Source organism: Hyperolius riggenbachi, chromosome 2, assembly GCF_040937935.1.
Source record: "Hyperolius riggenbachi isolate aHypRig1 chromosome 2, aHypRig1.pri, whole genome shotgun sequence".
NCBI classification, from domain to species: Eukaryota; Metazoa; Chordata; class Amphibia; order Anura; family Hyperoliidae; genus Hyperolius; species Hyperolius riggenbachi.
In genome coordinates, this window is record NC_090647.1 from 47,273,709 (window position 1) to 47,295,895 (window position 22,187).

At 40.9% G+C, this 22,187-nt stretch overlaps 12 non-coding genes across 12 annotated transcripts; 6 read left to right on the forward strand and 6 right to left on the reverse strand.

Moving 5' to 3' along the window:
- Positions 1-166: 166 nt before the first annotated feature.
- Positions 167-330, reverse strand: LOC137554757 (U1 spliceosomal RNA). The gene has a single exon (XR_011027502.1). It is a non-coding gene; the product is annotated as a U1 spliceosomal RNA (small nuclear RNA).
- Positions 331-1,890: 1,560 nt separating this feature from the next.
- Positions 1,891-1,997, forward strand: LOC137555049 (U6 spliceosomal RNA). The gene has a single exon (XR_011027755.1). It is a non-coding gene; the product is annotated as a U6 spliceosomal RNA (small nuclear RNA).
- A 2,117-nt stretch (positions 1,998-4,114) lies between these two features.
- On the reverse strand, positions 4,115-4,278 carry LOC137554758 (U1 spliceosomal RNA). Its single transcript, XR_011027503.1, has one exon. It is a non-coding gene; the product is annotated as a U1 spliceosomal RNA (small nuclear RNA).
- A 1,560-nt stretch (positions 4,279-5,838) lies between these two features.
- Positions 5,839-5,945, forward strand: LOC137555050 (U6 spliceosomal RNA). The gene has a single exon (XR_011027756.1). It is a non-coding gene; the product is annotated as a U6 spliceosomal RNA (small nuclear RNA).
- Positions 5,946-8,062: 2,117 nt separating this feature from the next.
- LOC137554759 (U1 spliceosomal RNA) lies at positions 8,063-8,226 on the reverse strand. The gene has a single exon (XR_011027504.1). It is a non-coding gene; the product is annotated as a U1 spliceosomal RNA (small nuclear RNA).
- A 1,560-nt stretch (positions 8,227-9,786) lies between these two features.
- LOC137555051 (U6 spliceosomal RNA) lies at positions 9,787-9,893 on the forward strand. The gene has a single exon (XR_011027757.1). It is a non-coding gene; the product is annotated as a U6 spliceosomal RNA (small nuclear RNA).
- A 2,117-nt stretch (positions 9,894-12,010) lies between these two features.
- On the reverse strand, positions 12,011-12,174 carry LOC137554760 (U1 spliceosomal RNA). The gene has a single exon (XR_011027505.1). It is a non-coding gene; the product is annotated as a U1 spliceosomal RNA (small nuclear RNA).
- A 1,560-nt stretch (positions 12,175-13,734) lies between these two features.
- Positions 13,735-13,841, forward strand: LOC137555052 (U6 spliceosomal RNA). Its single transcript, XR_011027758.1, has one exon. It is a non-coding gene; the product is annotated as a U6 spliceosomal RNA (small nuclear RNA).
- Positions 13,842-15,955: 2,114 nt separating this feature from the next.
- LOC137554761 (U1 spliceosomal RNA) lies at positions 15,956-16,119 on the reverse strand. Its single transcript, XR_011027506.1, has one exon. It is a non-coding gene; the product is annotated as a U1 spliceosomal RNA (small nuclear RNA).
- Positions 16,120-17,679: 1,560 nt separating this feature from the next.
- On the forward strand, positions 17,680-17,786 carry LOC137555053 (U6 spliceosomal RNA). The gene has a single exon (XR_011027759.1). It is a non-coding gene; the product is annotated as a U6 spliceosomal RNA (small nuclear RNA).
- Positions 17,787-19,903: 2,117 nt separating this feature from the next.
- LOC137554762 (U1 spliceosomal RNA) lies at positions 19,904-20,067 on the reverse strand. Its single transcript, XR_011027507.1, has one exon. It is a non-coding gene; the product is annotated as a U1 spliceosomal RNA (small nuclear RNA).
- Positions 20,068-21,627: 1,560 nt separating this feature from the next.
- LOC137555055 (U6 spliceosomal RNA) lies at positions 21,628-21,734 on the forward strand. Its single transcript, XR_011027760.1, has one exon. It is a non-coding gene; the product is annotated as a U6 spliceosomal RNA (small nuclear RNA).
- The last annotated feature ends 453 nt before the right edge of the window (positions 21,735-22,187 follow it).

Here is a 22,187-nt window from a genome sequence, read left to right on the forward strand (position 1 = left end):
ATTCGGATCAAAGATCCGGACCTATTCAATGATCCGATTCGAATCATCCGGATCATTGAAAAGATCCGAACTTCCCATCTCTACTGTTTTCCTCCCTTTATCTGATGACCAATAGCAGTTTCACAGTACTCAGATATTACCGAATCTATTATTAACCAGCATTGATCAGGGGAAAGCGCGAACGCAGTCCCCCACTACCACAAATTATGCAGTCGAGTTTCCCGCATTTGGGGAAATCGCAGGGGTCAACCCACTCGGAGTGCAATGGATGAGCCTCACCCTGGGAGAACCACCTTCGTGATCATGGTGTCTCCCCTGCCAGGTAAGTATGAGTTGGAATCGCACGGAGGGAGGATGCTGGGCTCAGCACTGCTTACACAACACAGGGGGACTTTATGATCTGAAATAAATTAATTTTATCCGCACGGCGATTTTACACAGTTCTCATCCTCATACAATGGAAAGTCCTGCTGCTCTAACAATAAATAAAATTTAACCGCAAACATAAAATCGGTGTGAACTGGAGTCTCTCCCAGACTGCACTGCAACAATCATCATATTTGAATAAAGTGACTTCACTCAGGCAGCCACTCCCAACTCCTTATAAGGAAGAGAAGCTGTTTTGTACTTCAATGGGGAGTGATCAGTGCTCAGTTCACTAAGCAGTTTAGACTAGTCTACTGATGGTTTTTAGTCTACTGATGGTTTGGTGTAAATCAGTTGCATCAAGAAGGAATTCACTAATAATTACCAAATGTCTTAAGCTCAACACACACCAAACAATCTTGGTTGTACAGATTTACCAAATCTATGTAGTATAAGGGCCAACAGATTGAAAATACCTTGAATGATTTATTGGATAAGCTCTTATACTACATGAAACTGGTAAGATTGAACAACCAAGATTGTATGGTGTGTGTTGAGCCTTAGACCTGGTCTAAAACATTTGGTAATTAGGTGGGTAAAGCAGAGGAAATGATCAAAAGATGCAATTGGCAAACGAGTAGCTATGACTGACAGCCTTCTCCTTTGATGAGCTCTCCTCTGCATACAATTAAACTCCTGCATAATTCATTCAAAAGGTTCCATCCTCACGTCGAAAATACCTCACAGAATGACTTTACCGACATAAATCATCTGGTCGAATCTCTGTCAGAAAAAGTGGGCGTGGTTACTCCTTGTTTGCTTTGTGAATTGCATCTTTTGATCATTTACCCTGCTTTACCGACCTAATTACCGAATGTTTTAGACCAGGTCTAAAAACAGGTCTAAAACATTACACCAAACCATCAGTATACTAGTCTAAACTGCTTAGTGAATTGAGGCCAATGTTGGAACAATGTTACCAACAGTTGGGCTTCGGTAAAACGGAGTACTTCTATCGTAGGTGTGAAAATGTTTATGAATTAGCACACAAAAGTCTAAATTAATGAATGCAGTATTTTCTCGACCAGATTTTTTACCGCACATGCTTTTATGAATGATAGCCTTTGAAATGGTTCCTGGGTTTTCTTTTTTCCGCACTTATAGTAATTCTTTATCCCCTACCGTTCTCTTGTCAAGTGAAGCACTTTTCTAGGCAGCCTGGGCTCCATGTCATTTCCTACAGTGGGTGTGAAGAGAGGAATCCCCACCCACTAGATTAGCATAATTTATTCACTTTCGGCTAGTACCCAAGATGCAATAGTGGTTGCAATATTGCTCTTCTCTGCCAGGAAATTTGATTTCCAAGCCAAAATATTTAGCCCTGTCCTGTTTATTATTATTATTATAGCTTTCTGCAAGGTTCTCACGCTCCAAACTATAGGGGACTCTTGATTTTACTCTCCCTAACGTGCAGGTAGTATCAGGGCGCGGGGTATATATACTCTGGTGAAACAGCCCTTAGTTGTGCTCGCTTCGGCAGCACATATACTAAAATTGGAACGATACAGAGAAGATTAGCATGGCCCCTGCGCAAGGATGACACGCAAATTCGTGAAGCGTTCCATATTTTTAGGCATCTTCCTCTGGGCAAAACATTAACATTTTTATACGTCAGAACGCAGCTTTACGTGTCGGGTTCAAAGTGCTACATGTAAGTGCACCTGCTAAGCTTCTCTAAGCAATGGCATGCAAACCGAGTTCTGTGCTTCTTTGCAGATGTGCTTTCTTCCGGTCTCAAGTGGTAATGTCCCCTGGGTTTTCCTTTTTCCGCACTTAGGCCTTATTCACATTATAAATTGTTAGCGCAAGCGCTGAGTGCTTTTGTAAGTGCTTTTCCAAGTGTTTTCTGAGCGATTATCGATTTTTTTAGAAGCACTTTTCTAAGCGCTTTTGTAAATGCGATTTGAGCTTTTCTTCCTGCAGACAAACAGGTAGTGAACTCTTATGACCTGGAACGAAATAGCTGTAATTATTATGTGAAGAAAGGCACTCAGAAAATCGCTTTTCAAAGCCTTTTTTTCAAGTGCTTAGCGATTTTCCTATACCTTGTATTGAAGCCCAAACGCTCAGGAAATGGTGCAGGACCCGCGTTTGTGATTGTAAAGAAAGCTCATCGCTGATGTTAAAATGCCCACATAGGAAAACATTGCACAAGCGCTTTTAAAAATCACCAGTGCTTAAAAAAAATTAAAAAGCGCTCATAGGGCTTGATTCCCTAAAACGTGATAACTGCTATCACGGTCGCACTAGCGTTTTGGATTAATTAGATGATTAAAGTCTGACACTTTGAGCCTAGAATTGTGAACCTTTTCACAATATTCTAATGGTCTGAGATTTTGATTTTGGGGTTCTCATAAGCTGTAAGCCAAAATCATCAAATTTATAACAAATATAGGCTTGAAATGTCTGGCTTTGCATGTAATGAATCCATTTCATATATTATTTTCACCTATCACTGAAATACATTTACTTTTGCACAACATTATAAGTTTTCTAAATTTTACCTGTAAGATCTTCTTCAGAGCCCCCCATCCTTAGATAAAGCTATTTAAGCAATCTTTACTGATTTCTGAATTAAAGAAAAGGATTAATTTGAATTTACAGATGGAAAAGGAATATCAAACAATATTAATATCATATTAATAAGCAAACAACTTTCTCATTTTTTTTCCATCAGTTTTTATACATTTTTACCATATATCAATAAGAATGTATCAGTCAAAATTAAACATTTTCTAAACAGTTACCCCTTTTATCTCTACCAATAAACCCAGTGTATTCATATTAATTCAAATTATTGCTCCAGTAACTGCATATTTTTGGTAAGCTGTGCTTTAGTAGTATAGTAGTATCTGTTTTCTAGTGTTGTCCGGATCATGAACGATTCGGATCTTTGATCCGAATCTATTTTGTGAGTCGAATCATCCGAATCATCAAAATGGGTGATTCGGATTGCAAAAGGGGCGGGGCCAGGAGCGACACGCCCCCTCTCAGCGGGGTCCTGGAAGCAGAGCAGAGATGGATCGCTCTGTTGGAGGGGACTCGGGGAGCCAGCCTTGCAGGGACAGGTAGAGGGGACATGGGTGCCACTGCCAGATATGTGCAGAGCACACATACTAGCTGTAATGTGCTGCTCATTATAGGCTGTCTGTTCCGTAGTTGTGCACAGTGAACACATTGGAAACTTTTGGCTCAGCTCGGCACAGTTCAGTAACTTTGCAGGCACTGTGATTGCAGCGCAATATGATCCTCCTGCACTCGCTCTAAACAGCTGCACTTATCTTCTGGGAATGCTTTGGGGAATGCTTTCTTTCACTGTGCGACGTTTCCATTCAAGGTATACAGATGAACATGTAGGTGAAATATATGTAAAGCATATGATCGCAGCATGTGGGTATTGTGTGCAAACAAACATTTCTGCTCCCTGCTCTGTCCACTCCCTGCCCTCTGTCCATCTTCTCCCCTTCTCCTGTCCTGCTAGTCATTTCACCCCCGAATGCTTCCCTTGTAAAATGATCCGAGATTCGGATCAAAGATCCGGACCTATTCAATGATCCGATTCGAATCATCCGGATCATTGAAAAGATCCGAACTTCCCATCTCTACTGTTTTCCTCCCTTTATCTGATGACCAATAGCAGTTTCACAGTACTCAGATATTACCGAATCTATTATTAACCAGCATTGATCAGGGGAAAGCGCGAACGCAGTCCCCCACTACCACAAATTATGCAGTCGAGTTTCCCGCATTTGGGGAAATCGCAGGGGTCAACCCACTCGGAGTGCAATGGATGAGCCTCACCCTGGGAGAACCACCTTCGTGATCATGGTGTCTCCCCTGCCAGGTAAGTATGAGTTGGAATCGCACGGAGGGAGGATGCTGGGCTCAGCACTGCTTACACAACACAGGGGGACTTTATGATCTGAAATAAATTAATTTTATCCGCACGGCGATTTTACACAGTTCTCATCCTCATACAATGGAAAGTCCTGCTGCTCTAACAATAAATAAAATTTAACCGCAAACATAAAATCGGTGTGAACTGGAGTCTCTCCCAGACTGCACTGCAACAATCATCATATTTGAATAAAGTGACTTCACTCAGGCAGCCACTCCCAACTCCTTATAAGGAAGAGAGGCTGTTTTGTACTTCAATGGGGAGTGATCAGTGCTCAGTTCACTAAGCAGTTTAGACTAGTCTACTGATGGTTTTTAGCCTACTGATGGTTTGGTGTAAATCAGTTGCATCAAGAAGGAATTCACTAATAATTACCAAATGTCTTAAGCTCAACACACACCAAACAATCTTGGTTGTACAGATTTACCAAATCTATGTAGTATAAGGGCCAACAGATTGAAAATACCTTGAATGATTTATTGGATAAGCTCTTATACTACATGAAACTGGTAAGATTGAACAACCAAGATTGTATGGTGTGTGTTGAGCCTTAGACCTGGTCTAAAACATTTGGTAATTAGGTGGGTAAAGCAGAGGAAATGATCAAAAGATGCAATTGGCAAACGAGTAGCTATGACTGACAGCCTTCTCCTTTGATGAGCTCTCCTCTGCATACAATTAAACTCCTGCATAATTCATTCAAAAGGTTCCATCCTCACGTCGAAAATACCTCACAGAATGACTTTACCGACATAAATCATCTGGTCGAATCTCTGTCAGAAAAAGTGGGCGTGGTTACTCCTTGTTTGCTTTGTGAATTGCATCTTTTGATCATTTACCCTGCTTTACCGACCTAATTACCGAATGTTTTAGACCAGGTCTAAAAACAGGTCTAAAACATTACACCAAACCATCAGTATACTAGTCTAAACTGCTTAGTGAATTGAGGCCAATGTTGGAACAATGTTACCAACAGTTGGGCTTCGGTAAAACGGAGTACTTCTATCGTAGGTGTGAAAATGTTTATGAATTAGCACACAAAAGTCTAAATTAATGAATGCAGTATTTTCTCGACCAGATTTTTTACCGCACATGCTTTTATGAATGATAGCCTTTGAAATGGTTCCTGGGTTTTCTTTTTTCCGCACTTATAGTAATTCTTTATCCCCTACCGTTCTCTTGTCAAGTGAAGCACTTTTCTAGGCAGCCTGGGCTCCATGTCATTTCCTACAGTGGGTGTGAAGAGAGGAATCCCCACCCACTAGATTAGCATAATTTATTCACTTTCGGCTAGTACCCAAGATGCAATAGTGGTTGCAATATTGCTCTTCTCTGCCAGGAAATTTGATTTCCAAGCCAAAATATTTAGCCCTGTCCTGTTTATTATTATTATTATAGCTTTCTGCAAGGTTCTCACGCTCCAAACTATAGGGGACTCTTGATTTTACTCTCCCTAACGTGCAGGTAGTATCAGGGCGCGGGGTATATATACTCTGGTGAAACAGCCCTTAGTTGTGCTCGCTTCGGCAGCACATATACTAAAATTGGAACGATACAGAGAAGATTAGCATGGCCCCTGCGCAAGGATGACACGCAAATTCGTGAAGCGTTCCATATTTTTAGGCATCTTCCTCTGGGCAAAACATTAACATTTTTATACGTCAGAACGCAGCTTTACGTGTCGGGTTCAAAGTGCTACATGTAAGTGCACCTGCTAAGCTTCTCTAAGCAATGGCATGCAAACCGAGTTCTGTGCTTCTTTGCAGATGTGCTTTCTTCCGGTCTCAAGTGGTAATGTCCCCTGGGTTTTCCTTTTTCCGCACTTAGGCCTTATTCACATTATAAATTGTTAGCGCAAGCGCTGAGTGCTTTTGTAAGTGCTTTTCCAAGTGTTTTCTGAGCGATTATCGATTTTTTTAGAAGCACTTTTCTAAGCGCTTTTGTAAATGCGATTTGAGCTTTTCTTCCTGCAGACAAACAGGTAGTGAACTCTTATGACCTGGAACGAAATAGCTGTAATTATTATGTGAAGAAAGGCACTCAGAAAATCGCTTTTCAAAGCCTTTTTTTCAAGTGCTTAGCGATTTTCCTATACCTTGTATTGAAGCCCAAACGCTCAGGAAATGGTGCAGGACCCGCGTTTGTGATTGTAAAGAAAGCTCATCGCTGATGTTAAAATGCCCACATAGGAAAACATTGCACAAGCGCTTTTAAAAATCACCAGTGCTTAAAAAAAATTAAAAAGCGCTCATAGGGCTTGATTCCCTAAAACGTGATAACTGCTATCACGGTCGCACTAGCGTTTTGGATTAATTAGATGATTAAAGTCTGACACTTTGAGCCTAGAATTGTGAACCTTTTCACAATATTCTAATGGTCTGAGATTTTGATTTTGGGGTTCTCATAAGCTGTAAGCCAAAATCATCAAATTTATAACAAATATAGGCTTGAAATGTCTGGCTTTGCATGTAATGAATCCATTTCATATATTATTTTCACCTATCACTGAAATACATTTACTTTTGCACAACATTATAAGTTTTCTAAATTTTACCTGTAAGATCTTCTTCAGAGCCCCCCATCCTTAGATAAAGCTATTTAAGCAATCTTTACTGATTTCTGAATTAAAGAAAAGGATTAATTTGAATTTACAGATGGAAAAGGAATATCAAACAATATTAATATCATATTAATAAGCAAACAACTTTCTCATTTTTTTTCCATCAGTTTTTATACATTTTTACCATATATCAATAAGAATGTATCAGTCAAAATTAAACATTTTCTAAACAGTTACCCCTTTTATCTCTACCAATAAACCCAGTGTATTCATATTAATTCAAATTATTGCTCCAGTAACTGCATATTTTTGGTAAGCTGTGCTTTAGTAGTATAGTAGTATCTGTTTTCTAGTGTTGTCCGGATCATGAACGATTCGGATCTTTGATCCGAATCTATTTTGTGAGTCGAATCATCCGAATCATCAAAATGGGTGATTCGGATTGCAAAAGGGGCGGGGCCAGGAGCGACACGCCCCCTCTCAGCGGGGTCCTGGAAGCAGAGCAGAGATGGATCGCTCTGTTGGAGGGGACTCGGGGAGCCAGCCTTGCAGGGACAGGTAGAGGGGACATGGGTGCCACTGCCAGATATGTGCAGAGCACACATACTAGCTGTAATGTGCTGCTCATTATAGGCTGTCTGTTCCGTAGTTGTGCACAGTGAACACATTGGAAACTTTTGGCTCAGCTCGGCACAGTTCAGTAACTTTGCAGGCACTGTGATTGCAGCGCAATATGATCCTCCTGCACTCGCTCTAAACAGCTGCACTTATCTTCTGGGAATGCTTTGGGGAATGCTTTCTTTCACTGTGCGACGTTTCCATTCAAGGTATACAGATGAACATGTAGGTGAAATATATGTAAAGCATATGATCGCAGCATGTGGGTATTGTGTGCAAACAAACATTTCTGCTCCCTGCTCTGTCCACTCCCTGCCCTCTGTCCATCTTCTCCCCTTCTCCTGTCCTGCTAGTCATTTCACCCCCGAATGCTTCCCTTGTAAAATGATCCGAGATTCGGATCAAAGATCCGGACCTATTCAATGATCCGATTCGAATCATCCGGATCATTGAAAAGATCCGAACTTCCCATCTCTACTGTTTTCCTCCCTTTATCTGATGACCAATAGCAGTTTCACAGTACTCAGATATTACCGAATCTATTATTAACCAGCATTGATCAGGGGAAAGCGCGAACGCAGTCCCCCACTACCACAAATTATGCAGTCGAGTTTCCCGCATTTGGGGAAATCGCAGGGGTCAACCCACTCGGAGTGCAATGGATGAGCCTCACCCTGGGAGAACCACCTTCGTGATCATGGTGTCTCCCCTGCCAGGTAAGTATGAGTTGGAATCGCACGGAGGGAGGATGCTGGGCTCAGCACTGCTTACACAACACAGGGGGACTTTATGATCTGAAATAAATTAATTTTATCCGCACGGCGATTTTACACAGTTCTCATCCTCATACAATGGAAAGTCCTGCTGCTCTAACAATAAATAAAATTTAACCGCAAACATAAAATCGGTGTGAACTGGAGTCTCTCCCAGACTGCACTGCAACAATCATCATATTTGAATAAAGTGACTTCACTCAGGCAGCCACTCCCAACTCCTTATAAGGAAGAGAGGCTGTTTTGTACTTCAATGGGGAGTGATCAGTGCTCAGTTCACTAAGCAGTTTAGACTAGTCTACTGATGGTTTTTAGCCTACTGATGGTTTGGTGTAAATCAGTTGCATCAAGAAGGAATTCACTAATAATTACCAAATGTCTTAAGCTCAACACACACCAAACAATCTTGGTTGTACAGATTTACCAAATCTATGTAGTATAAGGGCCAACAGATTGAAAATACCTTGAATGATTTATTGGATAAGCTCTTATACTACATGAAACTGGTAAGATTGAACAACCAAGATTGTATGGTGTGTGTTGAGCCTTAGACCTGGTCTAAAACATTTGGTAATTAGGTGGGTAAAGCAGAGGAAATGATCAAAAGATGCAATTGGCAAACGAGTAGCTATGACTGACAGCCTTCTCCTTTGATGAGCTCTCCTCTGCATACAATTAAACTCCTGCATAATTCATTCAAAAGGTTCCATCCTCACGTCGAAAATACCTCACAGAATGACTTTACCGACATAAATCATCTGGTCGAATCTCTGTCAGAAAAAGTGGGCGTGGTTACTCCTTGTTTGCTTTGTGAATTGCATCTTTTGATCATTTACCCTGCTTTACCGACCTAATTACCGAATGTTTTAGACCAGGTCTAAAAACAGGTCTAAAACATTACACCAAACCATCAGTATACTAGTCTAAACTGCTTAGTGAATTGAGGCCAATGTTGGAACAATGTTACCAACAGTTGGGCTTCGGTAAAACGGAGTACTTCTATCGTAGGTGTGAAAATGTTTATGAATTAGCACACAAAAGTCTAAATTAATGAATGCAGTATTTTCTCGACCAGATTTTTTACCGCACATGCTTTTATGAATGATAGCCTTTGAAATGGTTCCTGGGTTTTCTTTTTTCCGCACTTATAGTAATTCTTTATCCCCTACCGTTCTCTTGTCAAGTGAAGCACTTTTCTAGGCAGCCTGGGCTCCATGTCATTTCCTACAGTGGGTGTGAAGAGAGGAATCCCCACCCACTAGATTAGCATAATTTATTCACTTTCGGCTAGTACCCAAGATGCAATAGTGGTTGCAATATTGCTCTTCTCTGCCAGGAAATTTGATTTCCAAGCCAAAATATTTAGCCCTGTCCTGTTTATTATTATTATTATAGCTTTCTGCAAGGTTCTCACGCTCCAAACTATAGGGGACTCTTGATTTTACTCTCCCTAACGTGCAGGTAGTATCAGGGCGCGGGGTATATATACTCTGGTGAAACAGCCCTTAGTTGTGCTCGCTTCGGCAGCACATATACTAAAATTGGAACGATACAGAGAAGATTAGCATGGCCCCTGCGCAAGGATGACACGCAAATTCGTGAAGCGTTCCATATTTTTAGGCATCTTCCTCTGGGCAAAACATTAACATTTTTATACGTCAGAACGCAGCTTTACGTGTCGGGTTCAAAGTGCTACATGTAAGTGCACCTGCTAAGCTTCTCTAAGCAATGGCATGCAAACCGAGTTCTGTGCTTCTTTGCAGATGTGCTTTCTTCCGGTCTCAAGTGGTAATGTCCCCTGGGTTTTCCTTTTTCCGCACTTAGGCCTTATTCACATTATAAATTGTTAGCGCAAGCGCTGAGTGCTTTTGTAAGTGCTTTTCCAAGTGTTTTCTGAGCGATTATCGATTTTTTTAGAAGCACTTTTCTAAGCGCTTTTGTAAATGCGATTTGAGCTTTTCTTCCTGCAGACAAACAGGTAGTGAACTCTTATGACCTGGAACGAAATAGCTGTAATTATTATGTGAAGAAAGGCACTCAGAAAATCGCTTTTCAAAGCCTTTTTTTCAAGTGCTTAGCGATTTTCCTATACCTTGTATTGAAGCCCAAACGCTCAGGAAATGGTGCAGGACCCGCGTTTGTGATTGTAAAGAAAGCTCATCGCTGATGTTAAAATGCCCACATAGGAAAACATTGCACAAGCGCTTTTAAAAATCACCAGTGCTTAAAAAAAATTAAAAAGCGCTCATAGGGCTTGATTCCCTAAAACGTGATAACTGCTATCACGGTCGCACTAGCGTTTTGGATTAATTAGATGATTAAAGTCTGACACTTTGAGCCTAGAATTGTGAACCTTTTCACAATATTCTAATGGTCTGAGATTTTGATTTTGGGGTTCTCATAAGCTGTAAGCCAAAATCATCAAATTTATAACAAATATAGGCTTGAAATGTCTGGCTTTGCATGTAATGAATCCATTTCATATATTATTTTCACCTATCACTGAAATACATTTACTTTTGCACAACATTATAAGTTTTCTAAATTTTACCTGTAAGATCTTCTTCAGAGCCCCCCATCCTTAGATAAAGCTATTTAAGCAATCTTTACTGATTTCTGAATTAAAGAAAAGGATTAATTTGAATTTACAGATGGAAAAGGAATATCAAACAATATTAATATCATATTAATAAGCAAACAACTTTCTCATTTTTTTTCCATCAGTTTTTATACATTTTTACCATATATCAATAAGAATGTATCAGTCAAAATTAAACATTTTCTAAACAGTTACCCCTTTTATCTCTACCAATAAACCCAGTGTATTCATATTAATTCAAATTATTGCTCCAGTAACTGCATATTTTTGGTAAGCTGTGCTTTAGTAGTATAGTAGTATCTGTTTTCTAGTGTTGTCCGGATCATGAACGATTCGGATCTTTGATCCGAATCTATTTTGTGAGTCGAATCATCCGAATCATCAAAATGGGTGATTCGGATTGCAAAAGGGGCGGGGCCAGGAGCGACACGCCCCCTCTCAGCGGGGTCCTGGAAGCAGAGCAGAGATGGATCGCTCTGTTGGAGGGGACTCGGGGAGCCAGCCTTGCAGGGACAGGTAGAGGGGACATGGGTGCCACTGCCAGATATGTGCAGAGCACACATACTAGCTGTAATGTGCTGCTCATTATAGGCTGTCTGTTCCGTAGTTGTGCACAGTGAACACATTGGAAACTTTTGGCTCAGCTCGGCACAGTTCAGTAACTTTGCAGGCACTGTGATTGCAGCGCAATATGATCCTCCTGCACTCGCTCTAAACAGCTGCACTTATCTTCTGGGAATGCTTTGGGGAATGCTTTCTTTCACTGTGCGACGTTTCCATTCAAGGTATACAGATGAACATGTAGGTGAAATATATGTAAAGCATATGATCGCAGCATGTGGGTATTGTGTGCAAACAAACATTTCTGCTCTCTGCTCTGTCCACTCCCTGCCCTCTGTCCATCTTCTCCCCTTCTCCTGTCCTGCTAGTCATTTCACCCCCGAATGCTTCCCTTGTAAAATGATCCGAGATTCGGATCAAAGATCCGGACCTATTCAATGATCCGATTCGAATCATCCGGATCATTGAAAAGATCCGAACTTCCCATCTCTACTGTTTTCCTCCCTTTATCTGATGACCAATAGCAGTTTCACAGTACTCAGATATTACCGAATCTATTATTAACCAGCATTGATCAGGGGAAAGCGCGAACGCAGTCCCCCACTACCACAAATTATGCAGTCGAGTTTCCCGCATTTGGGGAAATCGCAGGGGTCAACCCACTCGGAGTGCAATGGATGAGCCTCACCCTGGGAGAACCACCTTCGTGATCATGGTGTCTCCCCTGCCAGGTAAGTATGAGTTGGAATCGCACGGAGGGAGGATGCTGGGCTCAGCACTGCTTACACAACACAGGGGGACTTTATGATCTGAAATAAATTAATTTTATCCGCACGGCGATTTTACACAGTTCTCATCCTCATACAATGGAAAGTCCTGCTGCTCTAACAATAAATAAAATTTAACCGCAAACATAAAATCGGTGTGAACTGGAGTCTCTCCCAGACTGCACTGCAACAATCATCATATTTGAATAAAGTGACTTCACTCAGGCAGCCACTCCCAACTCCTTATAAGGAAGAGAGGCTGTTTTGTACTTCAATGGGGAGTGATCAGTGCTCAGTTCACTAAGCAGTTTAGACTAGTCTACTGATGGTTTTTAGTCTACTGATGGTTTGGTGTAAATCAGTTGCATCAAGAAGGAATTCACTAATAATTACCAAATGTCTTAAGCTCAACACACACCAAACAATCTTGGTTGTACAGATTTACCAAATCTATGTAGTATAAGGGCCAACAGATTGAAAATACCTTGAATGATTTATTGGATAAGCTCTTATACTACATGAAACTGGTAAGATTGAACAACCAAGATTGTATGGTGTGTGTTGAGCCTTAGACCTGGTCTAAAACATTTGGTAATTAGGTGGGTAAAGCAGAGGAAATGATCAAAAGATGCAATTGGCAAACGAGTAGCTATGACTGACAGCCTTCTCCTTTGATGAGCTCTCCTCTGCATACAATTAAACTCCTGCATAATTCATTCAAAAGGTTCCATCCTCACGTCGAAAATACCTCACAGAATGACTTTACCGACATAAATCATCTGGTCGAATCTCTGTCAGAAAAAGTGGGCGTGGTTACTCCTTGTTTGCTTTGTGAATTGCATCTTTTGATCATTTACCCTGCTTTACCGACCTAATTACCGAATGTTTTAGACCAGGTCTAAAAACAGGTCTAAAACATTACACCAAACCATCAGTATACTAGTCTAAACTGCTTAGTGAATTGAGGCCAATGTTGGAACAATGTTACCAACAGTTGGGCTTCGGTAAAACGGAGTACTTCTATCGTAGGTGTGAAAATGTTTATGAATTAGCACACAAAAGTCTAAATTAATGAATGCAGTATTTTCTCGACCAGATTTTTTACCGCACATGCTTTTATGAATGATAGCCTTTGAAATGGTTCCTGGGTTTTCTTTTTTCCGCACTTATAGTAATTCTTTATCCCCTACCGTTCTCTTGTCAAGTGAAGCACTTTTCTAGGCAGCCTGGGCTCCATGTCATTTCCTACAGTGGGTGTGAAGAGAGGAATCCCCACCCACTAGATTAGCATAATTTATTCACTTTCGGCTAGTACCCAAGATGCAATAGTGGTTGCAATATTGCTCTTCTCTGCCAGGAAATTTGATTTCCAAGCCAAAATATTTAGCCCTGTCCTGTTTATTATTATTATTATAGCTTTCTGCAAGGTTCTCACGCTCCAAACTATAGGGGACTCTTGATTTTACTCTCCCTAACGTGCAGGTAGTATCAGGGCGCGGGGTATATATACTCTGGTGAAACAGCCCTTAGTTGTGCTCGCTTCGGCAGCACATATACTAAAATTGGAACGATACAGAGAAGATTAGCATGGCCCCTGCGCAAGGATGACACGCAAATTCGTGAAGCGTTCCATATTTTTAGGCATCTTCCTCTGGGCAAAACATTAACATTTTTATACGTCAGAACGCAGCTTTACGTGTCGGGTTCAAAGTGCTACATGTAAGTGCACCTGCTAAGCTTCTCTAAGCAATGGCATGCAAACCGAGTTCTGTGCTTCTTTGCAGATGTGCTTTCTTCCGGTCTCAAGTGGTAATGTCCCCTGGGTTTTCCTTTTTCCGCACTTAGGCCTTATTCACATTATAAATTGTTAGCGCAAGCGCTGAGTGCTTTTGTAAGTGCTTTTCCAAGTGTTTTCTGAGCGATTATCGATTTTTTTAGAAGCACTTTTCTAAGCGCTTTTGTAAATGCGATTTGAGCTTTTCTTCCTGCAGACAAACAGGTAGTGAACTCTTATGACCTGGAACGAAATAGCTGTAATTATTATGTGAAGAAAGGCACTCAGAAAATCGCTTTTCAAAGCCTTTTTTTCAAGTGCTTAGCGATTTTCCTATACCTTGTATTGAAGCCCAAACGCTCAGGAAATGGTGCAGGACCCGCGTTTGTGATTGTAAAGAAAGCTCATCGCTGATGTTAAAATGCCCACATAGGAAAACATTGCACAAGCGCTTTTAAAAATCACCAGTGCTTAAAAAAAATTAAAAAGCGCTCATAGGGCTTGATTCCCTAAAACGTGATAACTGCTATCACGGTCGCACTAGCGTTTTGGATTAATTAGATGATTAAAGTCTGACACTTTGAGCCTAGAATTGTGAACCTTTTCACAATATTCTAATGGTCTGAGATTTTGATTTTGGGGTTCTCATAAGCTGTAAGCCAAAATCATCAAATTTATAACAAATATAGGCTTGAAATGTCTGGCTTTGCATGTAATGAATCCATTTCATATATTATTTTCACCTATCACTGAAATACATTTACTTTTGCACAACATTATAAGTTTTCTAAATTTTACCTGTAAGATCTTCTTCAGAGCCCCCCATCCTTAGATAAAGCTATTTAAGCAATCTTTACTGATTTCTGAATTAAAGAAAAGGATTAATTTGAATTTACAGATGGAAAAGGAATATCAAACAATATTAATATCATATTAATAAGCAAACAACTTTCTCATTTTTTTTCCATCAGTTTTTATACATTTTTACCATATATCAATAAGAATGTATCAGTCAAAATTAAACATTTTCTAAACAGTTACCCCTTTTATCTCTACCAATAAACCCAGTGTATTCATATTAATTCAAATTATTGCTCCAGTAACTGCATATTTTTGGTAAGCTGTGCTTTAGTAGTATAGTATCTGTTTTCTAGTGTTGTCCGGATCATGAACGATTCGGATCTTTGATCCGAATCTATTTTGTGAGTCGAATCATCCGAATCATCAAAATGGGTGATTCGGATTGCAAAAGGGGCGGGGCCAGGAGCGACACGCCCCCTCTCAGCGGGGTCCTGGAAGCAGAGCAGAGATGGATCGCTCTGTTGGAGGGGACTCGGGGAGCCAGCCTTGCAGGGACAGGTAGAGGGGACATGGGTGCCACTGCCAGATATGTGCAGAGCACACATACTAGCTGTAATGTGCTGCTCATTATAGGCTGTCTGTTCCGTAGTTGTGCACAGTGAACACATTGGAAACTTTTGGCTCAGCTCGGCACAGTTCAGTAACTTTGCAGGCACTGTGATTGCAGCGCAATATGATCCTCCTGCACTCGCTCTAAACAGCTGCACTTATCTTCTGGGAATGCTTTGGGGAATGCTTTCTTTCACTGTGCGACGTTTCCATTCAAGGTATACAGATGAACATGTAGGTGAAATATATGTAAAGCATATGATCGCAGCATGTGGGTATTGTGTGCAAACAAACATTTCTGCTCCCTGCTCTGTCCACTCCCTGCCCTCTGTCCATCTTCTCCCCTTCTCCTGTCCTGCTAGTCATTTCACCCCCGAATGCTTCCCTTGTAAAATGATCCGAGATTCGGATCAAAGATCCGGACCTATTCAATGATCCGATTCGAATCATCCGGATCATTGAAAAGATCCGAACTTCCCATCTCTACTGTTTTCCTCCCTTTATCTGATGACCAATAGCAGTTTCACAGTACTCAGATATTACCAAATCTATTATTAACCAGCATTGATCAGGGGAAAGCGCGAACGCAGTCCCCCACTACCACAAATTATGCAGTCGAGTTTCCCGCATTTGGGGAAATCGCAGGGGTCAACCCACTCGGAGTGCAATGGATGAGCCTCACCCTGGGAGAACCACCTTCGTGATCATGGTGTCTCCCCTGCCAGGTAAGTATGAGTTGGAATCGCACGGAGGGAGGATGCTGGGCTCAGCACTGCTTACACAACACAGGGGGACTTTATGATCTGAAATAAATTAATTTTATCCGCACGGCGATTTTACACAGTTCTCATCCTCATACAATGGAAAGTCCTGCTGCTCTAACAATAAATAAAATTTAACCGCAAACATAAAATCGGTGTGAACTGGAGTCTCTCCCAGACTGCACTGCAACAATCATCATATTTGAATAAAGTGACTTCACTCAGGCAGCCACTCCCAACTCCTTATAAGGAAGAGAGGCTGTTTTGTACTTCAATGGGGAGTGATCAGTGCTCAGTTCACTAAGCAGTTTAGACTAGTCTACTGATGGTTTTTAGCCTACTGATGGTTTGGTGTAAATCAGTTGCATCAAGAAGGAATTCACTAATAATTACCAAATGTCTTAAGCTCAACACACACCAAACAATCTTGGTTGTACAGATTTACCAAATCTATGTAGTATAAGGGCCAACAGATTGAAAATACCTTGAATGATTTATTGGATAAGCTCTTATACTACATGAAACTGGTAAGATTGAACAACCAAGATTGTATGGTGTGTGTTGAGCCTTAGACCTGGTCTAAAACATTTGGTAATTAGGTGGGTAAAGCAGAGGAAATGATCAAAAGATGCAATTGGCAAACGAGTAGCTATGACTGACAGCCTTCTCCTTTGATGAGCTCTCCTCTGCATACAATTAAACTCCTGCATAATTCATTCAAAAGGTTCCATCCTCACGTCGAAAATACCTCACAGAATGACTTTACCGACATAAATCATCTGGTCGAATCTCTGTCAGAAAAAGTGGGCGTGGTTACTCCTTGTTTGCTTTGTGAATTGCATCTTTTGATCATTTACCCTGCTTTACCGACCTAATTACCGAATGTTTTAGACCAGGTCTAAAAACAGGTCTAAAACATTACACCAAACCATCAGTATACTAGTCTAAACTGCTTAGTGAATTGAGGCCAATGTTGGAACAATGTTACCAACAGTTGGGCTTCGGTAAAACGGAGTACTTCTATCGTAGGTGTGAAAATGTTTATGAATTAGCACACAAAAGTCTAAATTAATGAATGCAGTATTTTCTCGACCAGATTTTTTACCGCACATGCTTTTATGAATGATAGCCTTTGAAATGGTTCCTGGGTTTTCTTTTTTCCGCACTTATAGTAATTCTTTATCCCCTACCGTTCTCTTGTCAAGTGAAGCACTTTTCTAGGCAGCCTGGGCTCCATGTCATTTCCTACAGTGGGTGTGAAGAGAGGAATCCCCACCCACTAGATTAGCATAATTTATTCACTTTCGGCTAGTACCCAAGATGCAATAGTGGTTGCAATATTGCTCTTCTCTGCCAGGAAATTTGATTTCCAAGCCAAAATATTTAGCCCTGTCCTGTTTATTATTATTATTATAGCTTTCTGCAAGGTTCTCACGCTCCAAACTATAGGGGACTCTTGATTTTACTCTCCCTAACGTGCAGGTAGTATCAGGGCGCGGGGTATATATACTCTGGTGAAACAGCCCTTAGTTGTGCTCGCTTCGGCAGCACATATACTAAAATTGGAACGATACAGAGAAGATTAGCATGGCCCCTGCGCAAGGATGACACGCAAATTCGTGAAGCGTTCCATATTTTTAGGCATCTTCCTCTGGGCAAAACATTAACATTTTTATACGTCAGAACGCAGCTTTACGTGTCGGGTTCAAAGTGCTACATGTAAGTGCACCTGCTAAGCTTCTCTAAGCAATGGCATGCAAACCGAGTTCTGTGCTTCTTTGCAGATGTGCTTTCTTCCGGTCTCAAGTGGTAATGTCCCCTGGGTTTTCCTTTTTCCGCACTTAGGCCTTATTCACATTATAAATTGTTAGCGCAAGCGCTGAGTGCTTTTGTAAGTGCTTTTCCAAGTGTTTTCTGAGCGATTATCGATTTTTTTAGAAGCACTTTTCTAAGCGCTTTTGTAAATGCGATTTGAGCTTTTCTTCCTGCAGACAAACAGGTAGTGAACTCTTATGACCTGGAACGAAATAGCTGTAATTATTATGTGAAGAAAGGCACTCAGAAAATCGCTTTTCAAAGCCTTTTTTTCAAGTGCTTAGCGATTTTCCTATACCTTGTATTGAAGCCCAAACGCTCAGGAAATGGTGCAGGACCCGCGTTTGTGATTGTAAAGAAAGCTCATCGCTGATGTTAAAATGCCCACATAGGAAAACATTGCACAAGCGCTTTTAAAAATCACCAGTGCTTAAAAAAAATTAAAAAGCGCTCATAGGGCTTGATTCCCTAAAACGTGATAACTGCTATCACGGTCGCACTAGCGTTTTGGATTAATTAGATGATTAAAGTCTGACACTTTGAGCCTAGAATTGTGAACCTTTTCACAATATTCTAATGGTCTGAGATTTTGATTTTGGGGTTCTCATAAGCTGTAAGCCAAAATCATCAAATTTATAACAAATATAGGCTTGAAATGTCTGGCTTTGCATGTAATGAATCCATTTCATATATTATTTTCACCTATCACTGAAATACATTTACTTTTGCACAACATTATAAGTTTTCTAAATTTTACCTGTAAGATCTTCTTCAGAGCCCCCCATCCTTAGATAAAGCTATTTAAGCAATCTTTACTGATTTCTGAATTAAAGAAAAGGATTAATTTGAATTTACAGATGGAAAAGGAATATCAAACAATATTAATATCATATTAATAAGCAAACAACTTTCTCATTTTTTTTCCATCAGTTTTTATACATTTTTACCATATATCAATAAGAATGTATCAGTCAAAATTAAACATTTTCTAAACAGTTACCCCTTTTATCTCTACCAATAAACCCAGTGTATTCATATTAATTCAAATTATTGCTCCAGTAACTGCATATTTTTGGTAAGCTGTGCTTTAGTAGTATAGTAGTATCTGTTTTCTAGTGTTGTCCGGATCATGAACGATTCGGATCTTTGATCCGAATCTATTTTGTGAGTCGAATCATCCGAATCATCAAAATGGGTGATTCGGATTGCAAAAGGGGCGGGGCCAGGAGCGACACGCCCCCTCTCAGCGGGGTCCTGGAAGCAGAGCAGAGATGGATCGCTCTGTTGGAGGGGACTCGGGGAGCCAGCCTTGCAGGGACAGGTAGAGGGGACATGGGTGCCACTGCCAGATATGTGCAGAGCACACATACTAGCTGTAATGTGCTGCTCATTATAGGCTGTCTGTTCCGTAGTTGTGCACAGTGAACACATTGGAAACTTTTGGCTCAGCTCGGCACAGTTCAGTAACTTTGCAGGCACTGTGATTGCAGCGCAATATGATCCTCCTGCACTCGCTCTAAACAGCTGCACTTATCTTCTGGGAATGCTTTGGGGAATGCTTTCTTTCACTGTGCGACGTTTCCATTCAAGGTATACAGATGAACATGTAGGTGAAATATATGTAAAGCATATGATCGCAGCATGTGGGTATTGTGTGCAAACAAACATTTCTGCTCCCTGCTCTGTCCACTCCCTGCCCTCTGTCCATCTTCTCCCCTTCTCCTGTCCTGCTAGTCATTTCACCCCCGAATGCTTCCCTTGTAAAATGATCCGAGATTCGGATCAAAGATCCGGACCTATTCAATGATCCGATTCGAATCATCCGGATCATTGAAAAGATCCGAACTTCCCATCTCTACTGTTTTCCTCCCTTTATCTGATGACCAATAGCAGTTTCACAGTACTCAGATATTACCGAATCTATTATTAACCAGCATTGATCAGGGGAAAGCGCGAACGCAGTCCCCCACTACCACAAATTATGCAGTCGAGTTTCCCGCATTTGGGGAAATCGCAGGGGTCAACCCACTCGGAGTGCAATGGATGAGCCTCACCCTGGGAGAACCACCTTCGTGATCATGGTGTCTCCCCTGCCAGGTAAGTATGAGTTGGAATCGCACGGAGGGAGGATGCTGGGCTCAGCACTGCTTACACAACACAGGGGGACTTTATGATCTGAAATAAATTAATTTTATCCGCACGGCGATTTTACACAGTTCTCATCCTCATACAATGGAAAGTCCTGCTGCTCTAACAATAAATAAAATTTAACCGCAAACATAAAATCGGTGTGAACTGGAGTCTCTCCCAGACTGCACTGCAACAATCATCATATTTGAATAAAGTGACTTCACTCAGGCAGCCACTCCCAACTCCTTATAAGGAAGAGAGGCTGTTTTGTACTTCAATGGGGAGTGATCAGTGCTCAGTTCACTAAGCAGTTTAGACTAGTCTACTGATGGTTTTTAGTCTACTGATGGTTTGGTGTAAATCAGTTGCATCAAGAAGGAATTCACTAATAATTACCAAATGTCTTAAGCTCAACACACACCAAACAATCTTGGTTGTACAGATTTACCAAATCTATGTAGTATAAGGGCCAACAGATTGAAAATACCTTGAATGATTTATTGGATAAGCTCTTATACTACATGAAACTGGTAAGATTGAACAACCAAGATTGTATGGTGTGTGTTGAGCCTTAGACCTGGTCTAAAACATTTGGTAATTAGGTGGGTAAAGCAGAGGAAATGATCAAAAGATGCAATTGGCAAACGAGTAGCTATGACTGACAGCCTTCTCCTTTGATGAGCTCTCCTCTGCATACAATTAAACTCCTGCATAATTCATTCAAAAGGTTCCATCCTCACGTCGAAAATACCTCACAGAATGACTTTACCGACATAAATCATCTGGTCGAATCTCTGTCAGAAAAAGTGGGCGTGGTTACTCCTTGTTTGCTTTGTGAATTGCATCTTTTGATCATTTACCCTGCTTTACCGACCTAATTACCGAATGTTTTAGACCAGGTCTAAAAACAGGTCTAAAACATTACACCAAACCATCAGTATACTAGTCTAAACTGCTTAGTGAATTGAGGCCAATGTTGGAACAATGTTACCAACAGTTGGGCTTCGGTAAAACGGAGTACTTCTATCGTAGGTGTGAAAATGTTTATGAATTAGCACACAAAAGTCTAAATTAATGAATGCAGTATTTTCTCGACCAGATTTTTTACCGCACATGCTTTTATGAATGATAGCCTTTGAAATGGTTCCTGGGTTTTCTTTTTTCCGCACTTATAGTAATTCTTTATCCCCTACCGTTCTCTTGTCAAGTGAAGCACTTTTCTAGGCAGCCTGGGCTCCATGTCATTTCCTACAGTGGGTGTGAAGAGAGGAATCCCCACCCACTAGATTAGCATAATTTATTCACTTTCGGCTAGTACCCAAGATGCAATAGTGGTTGCAATATTGCTCTTCTCTGCCAGGAAATTTGATTTCCAAGCCAAAATATTTAGCCCTGTCCTGTTTATTATTATTATTATAGCTTTCTGCAAGGTTCTCACGCTCCAAACTATAGGGGACTCTTGATTTTACTCTCCCTAACGTGCAGGTAGTATCAGGGCGCGGGGTATATATACTCTGGTGAAACAGCCCTTAGTTGTGCTCGCTTCGGCAGCACATATACTAAAATTGGAACGATACAGAGAAGATTAGCATGGCCCCTGCGCAAGGATGACACGCAAATTCGTGAAGCGTTCCATATTTTTAGGCATCTTCCTCTGGGCAAAACATTAACATTTTTATACGTCAGAACGCAGCTTTACGTGTCGGGTTCAAAGTGCTACATGTAAGTGCACCTGCTAAGCTTCTCTAAGCAATGGCATGCAAACCGAGTTCTGTGCTTCTTTGCAGATGTGCTTTCTTCCGGTCTCAAGTGGTAATGTCCCCTGGGTTTTCCTTTTTCCGCACTTAGGCCTTATTCACATTATAAATTGTTAGCGCAAGCGCTGAGTGCTTTTGTAAGTGCTTTTCCAAGTGTTTTCTGAGCGATTATCGATTTTTTTAGAAGCACTTTTCTAAGCGCTTTTGTAAATGCGATTTGAGCTTTTCTTCCTGCAGACAAACAGGTAGTGAACTCTTATGACCTGGAACGAAATAGCTGTAATTATTATGTGAAGAAAGGCAGTCAGAAAATCGCTTTTCAAAGCCTTTTTTTCAAG